At 39.3% G+C, this 17,444-nt stretch overlaps 1 long non-coding RNA gene across 6 annotated transcripts in view; it reads right to left on the reverse strand.

The window, feature by feature from the left end:
- Nucleotides 1-13,610, reverse strand: part of LOC146433634 (uncharacterized) — a 143,651-nt gene extending 130,041 nt beyond the window's left edge. For 4 of the 6 annotated variants that reach the window (XR_014853663.1, XR_014853659.1, XR_014853661.1 and 1 more), the window contains exons 1-3: nucleotides 13,506-13,610; nucleotides 12,356-12,448; nucleotides 10,088-10,159 (exon numbers count right to left, since the gene is read on the reverse strand). This is a non-coding gene — a long non-coding RNA (uncharacterized LOC146433634). Of the gene's footprint in view, nucleotides 1-1,554; nucleotides 2,441-10,087; nucleotides 10,160-12,355; nucleotides 12,449-12,961; nucleotides 13,067-13,505 lie in introns of those variants that run through there. The other 2 variants (XR_014853660.1, XR_014853662.1) reach the window with 2 other exon arrangements.
- Nucleotides 13,611-17,444: the final 3,834 nt, after the last annotated feature.

Below are 17,444 nucleotides of genomic sequence, written 5' to 3' on the forward strand. Positions count from 1 at the left end.
TGTTAGGAATTCTGCAGTAAAGGATGTTCTATTACATATAACTGTGATCTTGGTTAATGTTTAGGAAACAGTAGCTGGATTTGATTAAATATTTTTCCTTATGGTAGAGCCATAGATGAGGCAAGAGGCAAAAAGAGGCTGTGATGACATCATCCATTTCTATGCCAGACTTGAAAAGACCTTTCTTCTGCTTGGTACATGTGATGTGATTAATGTCTGTATGTATCTAAAAATGGCAAACTGAATAAAACTGGAGATCCTGCTACTTAAATATTCCATCTCCAGTAATATATAACAACAAAACAAGTAGACAAGTAGGCAGTGATAACCTTCTCCCAAGTTCTGATAAGTTGCATTGTGTGAATTTCCAAAGCTAGAGATGGTGTTCACATTTTTGCATGGAACAGACCTTGTTGCACTTTGCTTCTCTCACTTTGAATAATCAGGCTTTGGAGTTGCCTTCTTGTGGTTTCTACAGCTGTCTGGATGCTGCAGCTTGGAAGAATTCATGTTATTATCTCTCCATCTTTTTTGTGCTATTTAACTTGAAAAGAGGAAGTGCAGCTGCTTCTTTCCTCTTCATCGACTCTGCACCTAACTTCCAACTTATTTTGATTGCACATTCCTCTATAACCCTAATACCTCCCTTTGTCTGTAACTGGCTTTATGAATGAAGGCATGGTGATTAAATTACAGTGATGACATGCCTGCATTGACTTCTCTGCTATTCATTGTGGTATATGACAGGGTTAGTTGTGTAAAGCCTCTCAGGCTATTAGTTGTCTGAAATAATCTTGCAAGAAAAGGTTCCGTTTTTAATGATAGCATTCTAAGTATCAAAATGGAGCTGAAAATTGAAAAAAAAATGGAATTAAGTAGAAAACTTATGATAGAACACCTTCTAATTACAATAACGCACTCCAGGGCTCAAATTATCAAATGATAATTTACACCTAGGTGATTTGACAGCACTCGGCCTTTGGCCTTCTGCCTAACAACACAATAGGCGTAAATCATTACCAAGCGATTCACACCCTGTCATGTCTTATTGCTTAATTAATTTGTCTAAAAGGCTTTCCATGAGAACTTAGAGCAAATGCCTTTGTTGTACATCTTTTAGTATGGGGGTCAGTACCTGCCCTCTCTGTCATTCTCAGCTCTCATTTCAGCCTGCTGTAGTTTAACAGTGAATTTTTGCTTTTTCCATGCAGTCATTTAAATTGATATTTGCATTTTGTGCTCTCCTCTTTTAGGTGAGTTCATCAGTTGTTTAATGGCTGCAGTGGACCTACTGATGAAGGTTAAAACTCACGCTGAGCTTAGGACTGCAGAGAACTTAGAACTGATCTTATGGGTCACTGGAACATTGCACTCAAGCAGTTAAAATGTTATTTTTATTAACTCGTAAGTGTATGTTTATTCAACCAGCAATATCAACCTCATATATAATCTTAGAACAAGTAAAGCTATATTGTTGAGGTAGACATTAAATATTTTGAATATAAATAACGTATAGTATACTCTTGCAATGATCCAATCTGAAGCCCTGGCACTGTTCTGGAGAATAATAAATCTGGTTATACAAAAGAAGGAATTAAACAAATTTATGGGGAATAGAACTACTGATAGCCATTAGATAGGATGATCCAGCTGCAGTCTTGAGTCCTTAAACTACTGATTGCTGAAAGCCAGAATGATTTTACAAGGGAAGTGACCCTGGAATTCACTTCTGACTCCTACAGTAGGGAGGGTGTTAGGTTAGATGAATCAAACATGCAAGAAGGCTTATTTATGTTCTTATGAACAGTGATAAACAGAATTTCCTAAGCACTCTTTTCTGCTAGAAAAGACAAAAAAATATTCAGGATATATTCCATAAGCCTTTGCAACCGAAATAATTTTACTCAAGCCCTACCCAATTCTCCCCACATGCCTTGTTTACCAAAATAATTTGCCTGTCCTAGGAAAAAGGGAACAATATGGGACCTGTCCTTGCATCCAGAATAGCTGCTGCTGGAAGGTATCCAGGACCTGAAATGATGAGTGTGGTACAAAACTGAAAGTGGGAGCCATAAACATGTGACAACCAAGGCAGGGGAAAAGCTGGAGATATGAATTAAGCTTTCAGTAAGCAATGGTCTCCTAAGGAAAAGCACTACTGTGGTAATTTTTCTCCTAATTTCCTCTTGCTCTAAATCTTGGTAATTTTAATAAAAACATTGCTTTTGTAAATTTATTAAAAAAAAAAAAAAAAGATGGAACCACTTTTAGTGAGTGAAATGGCCTTGAATCAAAAGCTGAAGTCCTTTAGCTGTTCTTGTAGCAGGCACAGTGTGACGGTCAGGAGGCCAGCAATGTTCCTCCAGCACTTCTCAGAGGACAAATAATGATGAGCTGACTTCATGCCTATTTAAATACTTGATCTTTCTTTGGCTGTCACCTAGAACTAAGAAAATATGTCGTGATTCTTTGGCTTGCTTTGATTTCACTTTACTGACTGTAATCTTTCCATGATGAGATCATGATTTCTCCCAGACATCTCCTGGCTAAAGACTAACTGGGCTGGGAAGTGTCCTTAAACTATCTCAGGCTATGGAACACTCATTATTGGCCACATGGAGGTTTTTAATGTCTGTGCAGGTGAATGTAGAATCAAATTTCAGTCCAATTAGCATTTGTATTCTTGGATGCATCTGCAACTCCTATTAGAATTTTTATTTTGGGAAACCATCAATCTACCTCACACCTCTTTCTTAATTTTTAGTGCTATTAACATAAGTAACAAAACAGTAATAAGACTGAAAAAAAATAGACACTAGACTACATTTAGCTTCCAAGAAGCTTTTCTCTCCTTATTGAATTTTATCTTTGAAAATGAAATTTTGTACCTGCAAGTTAACACCTGCAGACTACAGAAATTTACTTCACTTCTTTGACAACCTGAGAAGGAACATCTGGGAAAACCAAGCCAGAATGCGAGCAGTTGGAAATCTGATTGCAGGGGAATATAAATAGTTCCCTTAAATAGTTTACAAATTAAGACTATTTTCTGAGACTGTCCCTTAACAAATGTACTTTATTTCTAATTTTTAAAAAGGGATCTGTCTCTTAACTCAAATTTCAGATTAAGATGTTCCAAATGTTCCAACAGATATTGCCTGGTTTTTTTCCTTATCTTCATTTGTATCTTTCCATTTACCTGAGACTGAGCTTCCCAATAAGACCATGATTTTATATCTATTTGTGTAATGATAAAATCAAGATGGTGATGCCAGAATTTGGCTCTCCTTGTTTCCAAGTGTGTTGACTCTAATCATGTGAGGGTGACTGGGACATAACCTGAGATGTCTTTCAGCAGATCAAGGCATCAAGGCTCACTGTTCTTTGCAGCCATTTACTCCAGAACCTCATGGAAAAAGAACAGCAAGTGAAATTCCCTCTTGACCCTGAAGATTTTTTGTTTCCCATTTTGACAAATATTTGACTTATTTGGCATCCTCACATAGGTAGCCAATTACATCAATGATTTTAGCAACTGTCCTCTTATAATTTTTATATCTTGTGCATTTGGTGCCTACAGTGCAGGAGAACATGATTTGGAGGTGGGAGATGACTACACTTTCTAAGAAGCCAGGTGAGCAGGGTATGCATTTTACCACTGAAAAACCTTAATAACCTCCCTGAACACTCACTGGCCCAAGTGACCTGCTGTGCTCCAGTGAAGTTACCAGGATGAGTTGTTTAGCCTGAAGGAGGGCCAGACCACATGAATACATAACATGGCATAGAACATGCAGATAAGCCCAGTACTGATGATTTCAAAGGCGGTTGTACAGAGATCTAGCTGTTCTTTTCATTCCTTTTATTTTTAAAAAAGGAATTATTCCAGTGTCATTTCATCCCCTACAACTGTTGGAAAAGTACCCATGAGTCTGGCTATCAAGTTAAAAAGAAACTTTATGGGGACCACCCAGAATCTGTCCTTGGTTATCCAGGGCAACAGAGCCCTAATGAAAGATTTTCTTTTCCCCTTGTTTTTGTCTTAAACTTTAAAAGGCAAGGAGAGCCCTGTAAGCATTTAGGCAGCTGCCCAGACACTAGGTTGTTCCGTCAGTCAGCTTGGCCTACATTTCCCTTATCTTAATTCCAAACTCTTTAATAGTAGCATTGAGTACTTAAACCCTAAGCCACTTTTGATCTTTTTATTAAAAATAATAGCAGGTCTGTGTGGTTGGATTTTGAAGATGCATATATCTCCTGTTCGTGATTTACTTGTTCTTGACCTTAAAAAGTGTATTGGAAGGTACCATTAACTGCAGGAACTTGTTTATTTGACTTCTGAAACCCTGGTTCTTGGGTTCATGGGTCAGCCTCATCTCTGCTCACTTCTCAGAATGTTCTGAACATAAAGCAGTAAATGCTTTTACCAGCTTTCTCTGGTAAAAGAAGCATCTCTGCTATTTGACAACATGGTCTTTATAACAACAGCAGTGGCAATGTTCTTTTTCTTGTTTCTGAATTCAAATTATCACTCTTTTGCAAGTGTTCTGACTCAACCAGAAAAAAGGGAATTAAAACAAGCCTATATTGAAGAGTGGAAGATGACAATCTACGTAGGGAGACTCTCCTTTGATTTTTTTTTTTGAGAGCAAGGCTAAGTTTCTTCTTATTAGGCCAAATTTTACTGTCATTACCCCTGGCAAGTTAATCAAAGGCAGTGTGAGTGTAGAACTACAGCTGAATTCCACAAGAGTGACATGACACAGTCAGAAATATTATCTTGTAAATCCTCTGTAAAGACTATCTGCAGGACAGTGAACAAAACAGTTTTAACAATTGCAAAACAGAGTGCAATGGCTGAGCAATAACAGGATCTTCACAATTTTTTCAGTTTGAACAGAAATCCTGGATTAGTAGGGCTCTTTAAGATTCATCAAACCTTTGGAGCTCATTTCCTGCATTATGACCCAGGACACTTGACAGGTTACTAGGAAGCCTTGCAGACAATTCATGCAGCATGACCCAAATGCGACATGAGAGCTCATCCTGGCCTCTGAATCACAGCCTGGTCTCTGTCACCAGGACTGCCCGAGCTCTGCTCGCTTTTGATTAGAAGATTTATCCAAAAGTTTACAATAAATATTTTTTCTGCTCTTCCATTCTATTCATTCGCACTGTACTTAATATCATTGTAGAAATAGAAGCTGCAAAGAGTTCATCCGTCACAAATGCTTTACAAGCACCTCTAAATTGTGATCATACCAAATTTGCATGCCTGCCATCTGCACAGAAACTGTCTTTGCTCCAGCAAAGCTGACTTGCTGAACTTACAGCCTCTAGATCTGTGCAGCTCTGCCCCATTGCACGGCTCTCTGTGTAAACATGGACAATGGGGATAGCAGCAGCTGCACATGTCCATCTGAGGGCAGAATGCACTCTTAAGCTTTAATAATAATACTAGTGGCAATATATAACATTTAAATAAGCCTTTTCATCTTCAAAGTCCTCTGCAGGCACACAAATTCACCCAGCATCTCTCTGTTGAGGATATTAGCATAATTTTACAGAAGCAGTCAGGGGACAAAGAAAAACAATGAGATTTGCCCAGAGCAAGAAGTGGGATCACTAGCAGAGAGATTATTGTAAATTGGCATTACCTGGGAACTTCATTTAGAGATCATCAGAAAGAATAACATAGGAATATGTGTTCAAAGAACTACACAGAGTGCTGACACCATTTGTATGATGCTGCTCTTTCCTAAGAATTATGGCTATATCCCAGCCATTAACCTAACAAGAGAAAAAAGGGGAAATTTTAACTGGTAAAAGTCATCCAGAATTCTCCTGTTGGCAGTTCAGTGCTGTTCAGTGTATTGTGATGTAGATTCGATTGATGTGTTGCAGAGAAGTGCAGCATGCTGCAGGGAATGTGAAATATCACCTCCACTGCGCATTGATTTAAACCACACAGAGTTAAACTGCAACAATTTAGAGGCTTCGGATCAAGCCACCCTTCTATAAATACATGATCAATCTTTTTACTTTTTTAGGGGTCTCATTTTCATGGGATAAAATTCCTATGCAAAAGCTGAAATGCAAAGGAGTATCAAAACTATATTACAGTAGCTGAAATGCTAATGTACTCTGTCCCGGACTGTACCTCCCTCAGACACATGACATGGTTTTGATCTAAGCTTTGGGGAATAATGTGGACAAAAAGCCTTTTCAGAAACAGAGAATAAAAATGGCCTTATTTGAAATTTGAGTATAACAGCTGAAAAAAGCACCACCCTCATCTTTATTAGCCTGCTATTCAATCCACATGAAGTGAAGACATTGTAACGCTGCTATTATCACCCCACTGGATGTGGAGTGGGAATAAATGGAAAGAAACACATTACGTGCTGTCCAAGAGACCTGATCCTGAATGGCACTGAGCTTCTTATTCCAAGCCAGGAGTCCTTTTAGCTCTCCTTGACCTCAGAGAGAAATTTGGGCTCTCCAGAGGTAGTGCACAGTATTCTTTATTCTTACAACTCCAGGATAGGTTAAATATTTAAAAGACACAAAACGTATTTACTCTTTTTTTTTGTTTTGTTCTTACATCTAAACATTGTACCTCTGGCAACATAAAGGTATGGCAGGTGGACATTATGTGAAATATAAAACCATGTCTATTTTGTCCTGGATTTGTAAATTGTGTAAGGTTAAGAATATTCTGCAGGAGAAAAGCACATTACCCTTCCAGAAGTGGATTTGCACTTGTATTTTCCTTTTAAAACATTATCTTTAACACACTCTTCTAAGCTTTTTATGTGAATAAATACAGAGTAGGCACAACATTCTCCATCTCCAGTATAATACAGAGTGGAAAAATATTGTTGGGTTTTTTTTCATAAGAAAGAAAATGCTAGAAATCTTATCATCCAGGGTGCTGTTGATTTTTCTCTTTTCCTTTATTTCTAGGAGACAGCTATAGGCATGCCACTCACTCTCCAATATTCCTACAGATACAGCAACCATCTGGGTGCTGGGGTGGGTGCACCGAGCCCTAGGGTGCCTTTAGCCAGTTCACTTGGAATCTCGAGTCTGTCCTGTCCTATCACCCAGCAGCAATGGAACATTTGTTCCCCGAAGGGCCGGCACGCTGCCAGCAGCAGGTGTTAGGCTGTCCTCTGGGATGAAGGCAGCAGGCATGAGCACTGATGTGTGCCTATGACAAGATGTTGCAAATCTGCTCTCATAGCGACGGTGACAGCATCTGGGACAGTGTTGTGAGTCACCATTCTGTAACCATTAAAAACCAGTTGCCATTCCTTTCATAATAATAAATTAAAATATCATTCCAAACCGTGCTGGTCTCAGGAAGAAAATTAAAGAAGGCATGTAGGGATAAACACATGTGTGTGCAGTGGCACACACGGCGTTACAGGGTGCATTATCCAACCATGTTCAAGTGATTGTGTCTTAAATTAACAGGTACAGTTGATTGATGAGATAGGGTTGTGGCTATTATTTGGACTGCATTTTTGGATTTTCCTAAAGGAAATACAATCAAGCAGAAAATGTTTAAAAGTCAGTAAAAAAAGTTACAAATGCTACCTTTTAAATTAATGACTTTAATAGGTAATTCTTAACTTTGTTGCATCTATTAGGTGCAGATTCCTAAGCCACTTCAGTTTTAAATTTTATTTACATAGGCTGAAGTTGTGTTTCTTCTGCCTAAATTCAAATCTAAGCAGAGTATGTGGCATTTGACAAGAAGAAGATTTATAAAAATATCTGCATGGAAACAATAATAGATTAGCAGTAGCTGCCTCTTTCCAAAATGTCTGTTTTGAAAATGCTTTCAATAGATCTGTAGGCAGGTGCACAGATATTGTTTCCATGACCTCTTCCCACAGAGATCATATTCTTCTACTTCGGTTTATACTGGATTTGAATATGGATAAAGCACATTTTTAAAATTCACCAACAAGCCATACAGCAAATATCCAAATAATGCTGTCCCTTGATTTCTCTGGAGTCTTGTTTCAGCCCGACATGTTTATCTTCCCAGTGATCTAAATCCAAGACTTTCCATCTTATTGACCTTTGTTGAATATAACACATGGGACTGATGAACTCAATGACTGGGCCTTCCTTTGACCAGTGGTCACTTGTCAGCAATGTCACTGCTCTCATTTGGGCTGAACCCAACCCGGTCGAGATCAAAGGCAGAACTGTTAATGATGTCAACAGAGCCAGGATTTCATCCTGGGCCTCGACACTTATAATGATCAGCATTATTGTGATGGAGGTTTATAAGCAGGGCTTATCAACACGAGGGGCTTCAGGAAGAGAGAACTCGTAGGAGGGGAAGTGTCTAAAGTCACAGTAAATCTGACAGAACTTAGCCCAGAACTTCACTTGGTTTTTAGATTTTTAGTGTTTCCTCTCCATTCACGCTCAGCCTTCACTTGGCTTAACAATCTGGGTGGTTGTTCACTGCTTTTAGTCAACCAAATAAGTAATTTTCCCACTTGTTTCCCCTTTAGTCTTTGCTGTAAGCCCCATATTTTTAGGTTTGCCCAATAATATCTGGCTGCTGAAGGCCAGATACCTTGGCTATCCATCACCACGTTTTAGTGAAAAATAAATTATTTCCTCAAAGACAGATGAGAAATAGGTTTCAAATGGTCCATCTTATGAAAATACATTTTACTTTTGCATTTTATAATTCACTGTTATTAAATTATAAAATCAAAGTTTGTTCTCTAGCGGTTTTCCTCATAAATGGAATGTGCAAAATAGAATCAGGTGGGCCTTTTTAACAGTTTTGAAGAATTTTTTTTTTTTTAAAGAACTGATTTGATCCATAAATTGGTAAAAAGATGCAGAAAATATTGTAAGTGGCAATCCATTTTTTTCCCGGTCCTTTCCAAAATAAAAATGTCTGATTTCAGGAAATCTGGTTCTTTTTTGTTATGAATACTTTAGAATTTTCCTTCAGAAACAAGTATTTGTCATTACAAATTTTGCCTAAACCGTAAGAAGACACACCCTAGAAATTTTAAGTGATATAAATAGGAAAAAAAATTAATTTACATTTGAACATTAAATTCAGAGATGATGCAGAGTACATTTTTTAATATTTATTTTGTAATGGAAATGAAAAATTGATCACTGAGCTATTTTTTGCTGTGTTTTGCAAATACAGGAAGCCACAAAGCTGACTATAGTGGCATGATCAAGCAACTCCCCTCACCACACATTAAACTCCTCTCTTACCTGCAGTACTACCACAGACTTAAAACCTAAGTCAGACATTGCCCTACAGTTATTACAGTCTCTTCAGTATAAACACCCCAGTAAGACAGAAAATAAACTTCCTTATGAAAGGGGGGAGAGAAACAAAAATAGACAAAATTAAGTGCAGCTTTGAACCTCTAATAATTTTTAAGGATTAACTGCTGGGTCTGTGTTTAGTGACATAACACCACCGAATTCAAAAGGTGCCAATTACATCACCTCCTTGACCTCTGCTAAAGCCTAGTGACAGACACCTCTCAGGTCATGGTTCTTTTGATATTTTTAGGCGAACAAAGAAGTTTTCTTCAGTCTCCCACCTCATTCACTCACCTGCTGTGTGTTTAATATCCAGTTTTCAAAGTCAGGCATGTGAATTTGTGCATATACATCTGCATGCATCAACAACTGAAAGCCCAATTCCTGGTTAAAATGGAAAACACCCACCCAGAATCCTATTCCACTGTGAGTTCTACAAGTGCCCCTGAGAAAGCTGAATCCTTTATTGAAATGTTTGACAAAGAAACCACATTCTTCACTGTTTTGATGCATTAGATAAGGATGTACTTTTTTTTTTTTTAAGAAAAAAGCCTTTGCTGTAAATCAGCAGCATGAAGAATTAAAACATGAAAACAAAAGCACATTATTTAAAGAACAGCCTGTTCCCTAAACTGTTACTGTGCCGGGTGCCAAACCACATTTTGTGATATATCATGTACAACCTCTCCTTGCATGTTTTACTGTTATGCTTTATATGACTTGGAGTGAGAAAACCCTGATAGCTCTGCCTTGGACTTACCACAGCCATCAAAGACAGGTCCACTTGCAGAGCTGAATCACAACATGACAATTTCCTCCCAGGATGATGACTCTAAAAGAGGTGGAAAAGTGTTTGTTTATTTGGCGATATGTATGAAGATCTGAGTTAACTATAAATGTGAATTTATAGTCATGGATGTGAATCTGTTGCCCTTCACAAAACACTTGGTGGTTGCAGAGTGACAGTGACCTTGCTGCAAAGTACATCTCACACAAAGTAGGGCCACTTCATTTTTAGAAATAAATGACAGTGACCTAAGCTTGAATGTGAATTGGCAGCATATAAACCATAACTACTGCTGGTATGCAAGCAAGCCTGTGGAGGTAAATGTGAAATAGCTTATTTTACATGAGGCTATGTTATCTTTAATTTACAGTGGAGTAACAACAAGCACACATGCAGCTGCTGCAGAGCACCTCATGCCCACCAACTTCATCCTCAAATCTATGCTGAAATGTTTTGGTTGTATGCCTCTACCCTGCACCACTACATTTACACTAATCCATTATCAAAATTCATCCTGATTAATTTTCCAAGACACAGGTGAGAGGAAAAGCCTAACTTTCTCTACTGTCGTAGAGAGAAGAATTCAGCAGCCTTTTATAGGTATTGTTTGTAGCCTCTCACTGAACGAATTCTGTCCCAGAGACACTCTGAGGTTATAAAAAAAGGCCTGACAAGTTAGTAAGGGAAACATGACTGGAGCTGGCTATGGAAAGGGTGAAAGTGGAGAAACCTGCAATTGGAAGCCAGTGGGGACAGCATGCGTAAAAGCTCTTGCTAACTGTTCCATTAGCCCAGGTAGAGAGGTCCAAGTCACGGTACCAAAGGTCCCAGACTCATGAGTGACCCACAGGGATGTCAGTGTGATGGAAGATCTATTTTCCATTTTATTTATGATCCTTTTAGAAGATGACGGGCAGGAACTATACTAAAATTATGCATCTTTTAATGCCAAGGACTTATGGGAAAAGAGATTACAGAATCAATGTTATTTCTTCAGTTGAAATTGAATTCTCTCTGTTCATATGCATTATGTCTTTAATAACATAATTGTGTGCTATTTTTTCTACAAGTCTTTTGCCTTATTCCTTGCATAATTCTGACCTATGCTGGGATGAACCAGAGTTGAGTAGTGAAGTAGACTGTTCTGGATCTCTACGTATTGAGAAACTAGAGTTAATAAATGAGGTAGCGATTCTTGGGAGTTATAGGAAAGTTAAATCCACTTAAGACTGAGGTCTGGACTCTATAAGTGCCATTACTAAAGTCTTCAAGTGGTGAGAGGCAAATCACATAGTCAATGATATATGGCACTAATATATATCTCATTTTCAGAGAGCCCAAACTGATACTCAAGGGTTAGAAACGCTGAAGTGCTGAACCAGCTGAAGGAGAGGACATAAAAGGCCACGCCAGGAACATATAAAGTTTAACCTGGTGTTTCCATAAACATTTATAGTAAACTCAAGTATCAGTAAAAAAGAAGCATCAACTATGGGTTTATTGAAAAGATGGCTTTCTTTTAGATACACTGAAAATAAAAAGTAGTCTGAACTGAAAATTCTCTTTTATACATATTATTACTGTGAATTCAGTGGATTCCAAGGAACAAAATGATTGAATTTAACAACTCACTAATGTCATTCAGGTGATCCAACTGCTGCAGATTTTTACTTTGTTGCATTTTAAAAAATAATAGTCATAAGAACTTATTTTCTGTAGTTAACTCCAAGTTCATGTATTAATGTGAGGATCTAATGATAAGTATTCTAAAATAATTATAACATAAGATTTTTTTCTGCTTTCTGTACATCATTTCCCTTCACCTTCTGGTGGTATAACAAAAATAAATTAAATCTTGTTTGTCACATACGTAAATGTGACTGTAAAAAGTGCTGTAAAAAGCTGGAGAGGAAATTAATAACTCAGGGCAGTTAACAAGGCCTGGGACCACACATTGAACTGTGAGGAAAAACAGAAGTTTTTCTGTCCCATCTATCTTATATGTGAATAAAAACCCACACAGTTGAGTAAACGTAGCATAATGCATACACAGAACTTGTGCAGTGTTAATTTCAGCTTTCTAATGTTTCAATCTTTGAAGTCCCCAGTCCTTTTAACATTCCTTAAATGTTATTTCACTGTAATTACTGTGTTTGTAATGAGAGATTTGTTTTCCCAAATGGAGTTATTCACTATCAGTCCAGTGAGGCTCTGGGAAAGGGAGAAAGGGTTGTAGCTTACCTGCAAAAATCGCTTGCACATATGGCATGTAATTCTGACCAGAGGGAAGATTTTTCCTCAAAATCTTTCATTCCAGAAGAAAGAAGTCTTCACCTGTAGGAAAACGCAGAAAAGAACCACTGTGAGAGTTTATTCCCGAGTTTATTCTGGGATGTGCTGCCCAATCCCTTACCTTGGGATGGAACACATCCCAGCTGAAGAGGGAAGCGAGTGTGCATTGCACAAATGTGGATGAGGAAAACCTTATGGTTTATGAGGTGGCTTCAGTGAACCTTGTTTATATTATGGCTGGGCCAAGGTGCAAGCTTTGTGCTTTTTTTTTTCCCTAAAAAGGGAAAACCACAGAAAGAAACGGAGATGAAAATGAAACAAGTAAACAAATGTGGTTTTACAGAAACTGAGGGACAATTTATCCTCAGCACAGCAAGCAAAAACTTGGAAAACATTTGGAAAAGTCAGAAAACAAGTTAAAGTTGGTTGGCAGACTCTGACAGAGCTGACAGCTAAAACTACCCCTGGCATGTTGACAACAGTGTGGCATCAATCTGTGTGTAACAACCTATCCTTGAAAAACTCCATCCTGGATTTTAGCTAGCACTTCCTAACCTTTTCTCTACCCAGCCTCCAAGCTGCGGTGTGGAAAAAGTTTTCAGACGTGACTTCTAACTCCCTCATGGACAGGGCCGGCTGCCTCCCTCAGACCACCATGGGCTGCCTCCCTCAGATCGCCATCGACTCCCTCCCTCAGAGCACCATCAGCTCCCTGCCTCAGACCAACATTGGCTCCCTCCCTCAGAACAACATCGGCTGCCTCCCTCAGGTCGCCATCATGGCTCCCTCCCTCAGACCATCATCAGCTCCCTGCCTCAGACCAACATTGGCTCCCTCCCTCAGACCAACACTGGCTCCCTCCCTCAGACCAACATCGGCTGCCTCCCTCAGGCCACCATCGGCTGCCTCCCTCAGGCCGCCATCGGCTCCCTCCCTCAGACCACCATGGGCTCCCTCCCTCAGGTCACCATGGGCTCCCTCCCTCAGGCTGCCATCATGGCGGCTGCCTTTGCCATGCTCCCTCACAAACTCCTGTCCCTCCCTCCCGCTTCTCTGTTTGGAACAAACACGCCTCCCCCGCTCCCTGCTCACCCCTCACCTGAGGTCTTGCACCTCCTTCATGCTCCCACTTCCTTTCTCCAGAACATGTCTCTTAAGCAAGGGCGTGGTGGGAAGATGAGGAGCCTCATTGCAGCCCTCACTGTAACCCGCCCCACTGTAGCCTGCGTGTTGCGTGAAGGGGCTCGGAGTACACAATAACCACAATCATTAGCAATTCCTGCAAGACGAAATGGCCTCAAGTTGCACCAGGTAAGGTTTAGATTGGATGTTAGGGAAAATTTCTTCATGGAAAGTGCTGTCCAGCCCTGGCACAGGCTGCCCAGAACAGCAGTGGAGTCGCCATCCCTGGGAGGGATTTAAAAGATATATGGATGCTGCACTTGGGGACATGATTTAGTGGTGGCTTTGGCAGTGCTGAGGGAACATTTGATGTTTTTCTATCTCAGTGACTCCGTGATTTTATATTTCTGAAGTAGGAAGCCGAGAGAGGCCACAGCAAAGCTCAGGCCTGGCAGCAGCCGAGTTGCACACCAGTTTGAGGCACTGACCTCCAAACCAGGTTACATGGCTGTCTGCAGTTGCATGAAGACATAAAAATGAATGCCATGACACTGCTTCTTGGGAAATCTGCAGCTGCATCCTCTATTTGCTGGTAATGGCCCAAATATCCCATTTCTATACAGCTGTAATGATGTGCTCAGCCTCTTAAGCTATTGGCCATTAGATCTCACCTGAGGTGTGGTGCTAAAATAGGCACAACCAGCCTGAACTGCCTGCAGCTTTATCTTAAGAAAAGTGGGTTTAAAAGCTTGTTTTCATGTAACAATCTCACATACTGCCACATAGGTGACGTGGAAGTTCTTTCCATGTTATTACTACACCTTAAAATAACCTTCTGTTTTGAGATCCTTTGGTGTTCTCAGATTATCTGTATTTATACAGTCCTTGTGGTCCTATGATCCCCATGTATTTAGCTGGATGATACACAGATAGCCTGAGTTGTCAGTCATTCTCTCCATCTCTCCTATCCATCTCTTGAGAGCCTCACCTCACTCCTATAGACACCTTTATATAATATCCTCCAGCGATTCAGCTCAAATTCATTAAAGACATCTGTATGTAAGATGTCTGCTTCTATGAGGATGCAGGCAAAGGTTGCCCTGCATGGCTCATATGCAGGCTATAATGACCATATTATTCTGATTATAAAAGAAAGCTGTGCTTTCCCACTCGTGGTATGCCTAGCTATCATTTGCTGCCGCATGCCATGCTGAGGTTGATACTTAGCAACTGATGGGGGAAAAAATGAATTGCTAACATCTGTTTTATCATTTTTTGATGAATGAAAAACCAAACAGAGACCTTAGTTGTGCACAGATCATTCAAAACAATGAGATTTACACAGGCTTGATATCATTATGTGTTGCATTTGTAGCAAACAACAAATTATTTTAGTGATAGTGCTAAAAGAAAAAGAAAGCTCATATTTGTCGTCACATAGACAACATGTCATCCAACCCAGTGTATTGCAGCCTTTGGACACATGGCCATTGTGTCACTGGTCACTGAATTACACACATTGAGGTATCTATCAGAAAAAACTAAGTTTACTTTTCTTTCATATTTCTCATGTGCTACAGCCATGTGAATAGTGGGTCTGTTTGGTTCCCAACTGCAAAAACAAATAAAAATTCCATCTTTAACACTTAAGAAACTGTCTATTTTTAGTTTGGTTTCCTATGGAAACAAGGCATCTGTGATCAGGCTGTCTCTGTGCATGTATCTGTCCTTGTGTACCCCCTAATAATTTTTGAATCTAGTGGCCTTTTCCAATCAAGTGTGATGAAATGACAGAATTTTCGAGGTATCTGGGTTCTAATAAATTTCCTAAAAATAAAGGGCCAGATAGATGGAAAAAAAAAATTGATGTTGCCCAGCTGAAGGAAAGTTGCAGCATGAACTTACATCTTATGAGGCTCCAGAGGATCCATGGAGGTGAGAGCTGCAATAAATAACATGGCTGTACAGGAAAGCTTCAGTCCAAGGTCATGCTTTTATGCACCTCAAATTCATAAAAAACAGATTTAATTCATTCCACTCCTCACACAATTATTTGTTTAATATTTGTAGACGTCTCCCTTCACTTCCCAGTCAGAAGATTAGAATTCTCCCCTTTCCCCACAACCAGCAAAGAATCTAGTCCCAGATGTTTTTAAATTTGACCTGTCCTTTGGGTCAGAGGATCAGGATCATGTGATGGTTGTCTATGAAATTAAAGCTCCCCAAATGGTGTAGACTTCTGCATCAAGAAGCTTCAGGGTGTGCCTGGAAGCAAGATGTCTTTGGGAATTTACTGGTGAACCCTGCAAGAAGAAAAAATAATGTAGGACTCAGCCCTCCTTTTTAAGTGGGTATTTAAAATATATGAACAAAATAGGAAATAAGTGTTAAAGATGTGGCTTTTTTGAGACAATGAAGAGAAGAAATGGGAACAGTTACACAGCATGATGCTGAATAGACCTTGATATGGAAGAGTTGCTAATTTAAGATTATCTTGTTCTTTTTTTGATGAATTCATCTCTTGCTTTGTCTTCAGTCTGCTCAATATTTTCCATAGATGGAAAACAAACACCTGAAAGAAGCACCTTTTGGGGTAAGGAAACTGGAACAGATGCTGAGTAGTTACTAGTACATGCAGAAAGCTGACTCAGATTGCAGGTTAAAGATGTTACAGCTGACTCTGGAACTGTAGTCAATGAGGCAAGAAGGGAAAGGCACTCCTCCCTCTCCATGAGCTGGATCTGAATCTGTACAGCTACACTTCTGCAAGTTGCATCCAAATTAATAAGCTCTGCCCCCAGGGTGGAGCTGCTTGAGGATCTGTGCTGTGTAAGTACTGTGTTGAGACTTTCTGGCCCCAAATGGTGCCTACTTGGGGCTCTCTGCACTGTTCTCTGTTGTACAAATGAAGCACATACAAGATGTATGATGAGCTTCGGGTGTGGATAGTGAGTTATTGAGCTTGGAAAACTAGGGAGAGTTGCAGCTCTTACTTTCCTTGGAGAACGAATGTTTTACAAAGCTTGCTAAGGTCTGCAGAGAAATTTCAGCTGATTTGTAGCTCTTTTCCACTTTCTAGGCTTGTAAGAACTCAACATCCTGGGAGACAAATTGGCATCTCAGTATGGAAACAGTCTTTCTAACAAAAAATATCCTGGCTGTAGATATGCTTCCCTACAGTTCTGACCTCTCATATTACTTTGGTCACAGAACTTCAGGTGGATGGAGATGATGTGGATATTTATCCTCATCATAGGAGGAGGTCCCACAAAGTAAAGGTTTTGGATTTTCCCCAAACTGATATTGTAATTGCCATTTCTACCATGTAGCAGTCTGCTGTTACTTCATCCTGCTTTGTGTAATGTGCTACCAGAATCAGTTCTGAAGCTTATTTGACATTGTATGGGCATTACAATTAAAGGCTTCCTAATTTCTGCTCTTTTATATGGAACAATAACAAAAGTATTTGAAAAATAAAAATAGGCAGACATATTTTTGAGGCTATTTGCCTGACACTGAAAGGTAATGTCTTTGGGTTGTGTAGGTTTTTCTTTCCTATTTCTGCAACACTTACCATAATTCATTTAAAAATAGAGTTTAGAAAGCAGTGGGTATAATTAATGTATTGATCCAGTTTTCCATTATGTTTTTAGCACACGTGAAAAATGTGCTTTTGATGAAATTGTTGATTGAAACTACCAAAAAATCCATTATATTTAGCTTACTTTTCCTTACCTAACGAAGCAGATGGATATAAAATAAGGGAATGCCATATTGACCTTTACTAGAAATATATATGGCATATAACTTGATACCTATAGGATAATTAATATTAATCTGACCTTTTTAGTTTCTGGGCTACTGTGCTGTTATTAATAGCAGCTACATAATGTGTTGTATGTTTTCACTGAAGAGG

Source organism: Lichenostomus cassidix, chromosome 8 (assembly GCF_008360975.1).
Source record: "Lichenostomus cassidix isolate B80296 chromosome 8, HeHo_3.0, whole genome shotgun sequence".
NCBI classification, from domain to species: Eukaryota; Metazoa; Chordata; class Aves; order Passeriformes; family Meliphagidae; genus Lichenostomus; species Lichenostomus cassidix.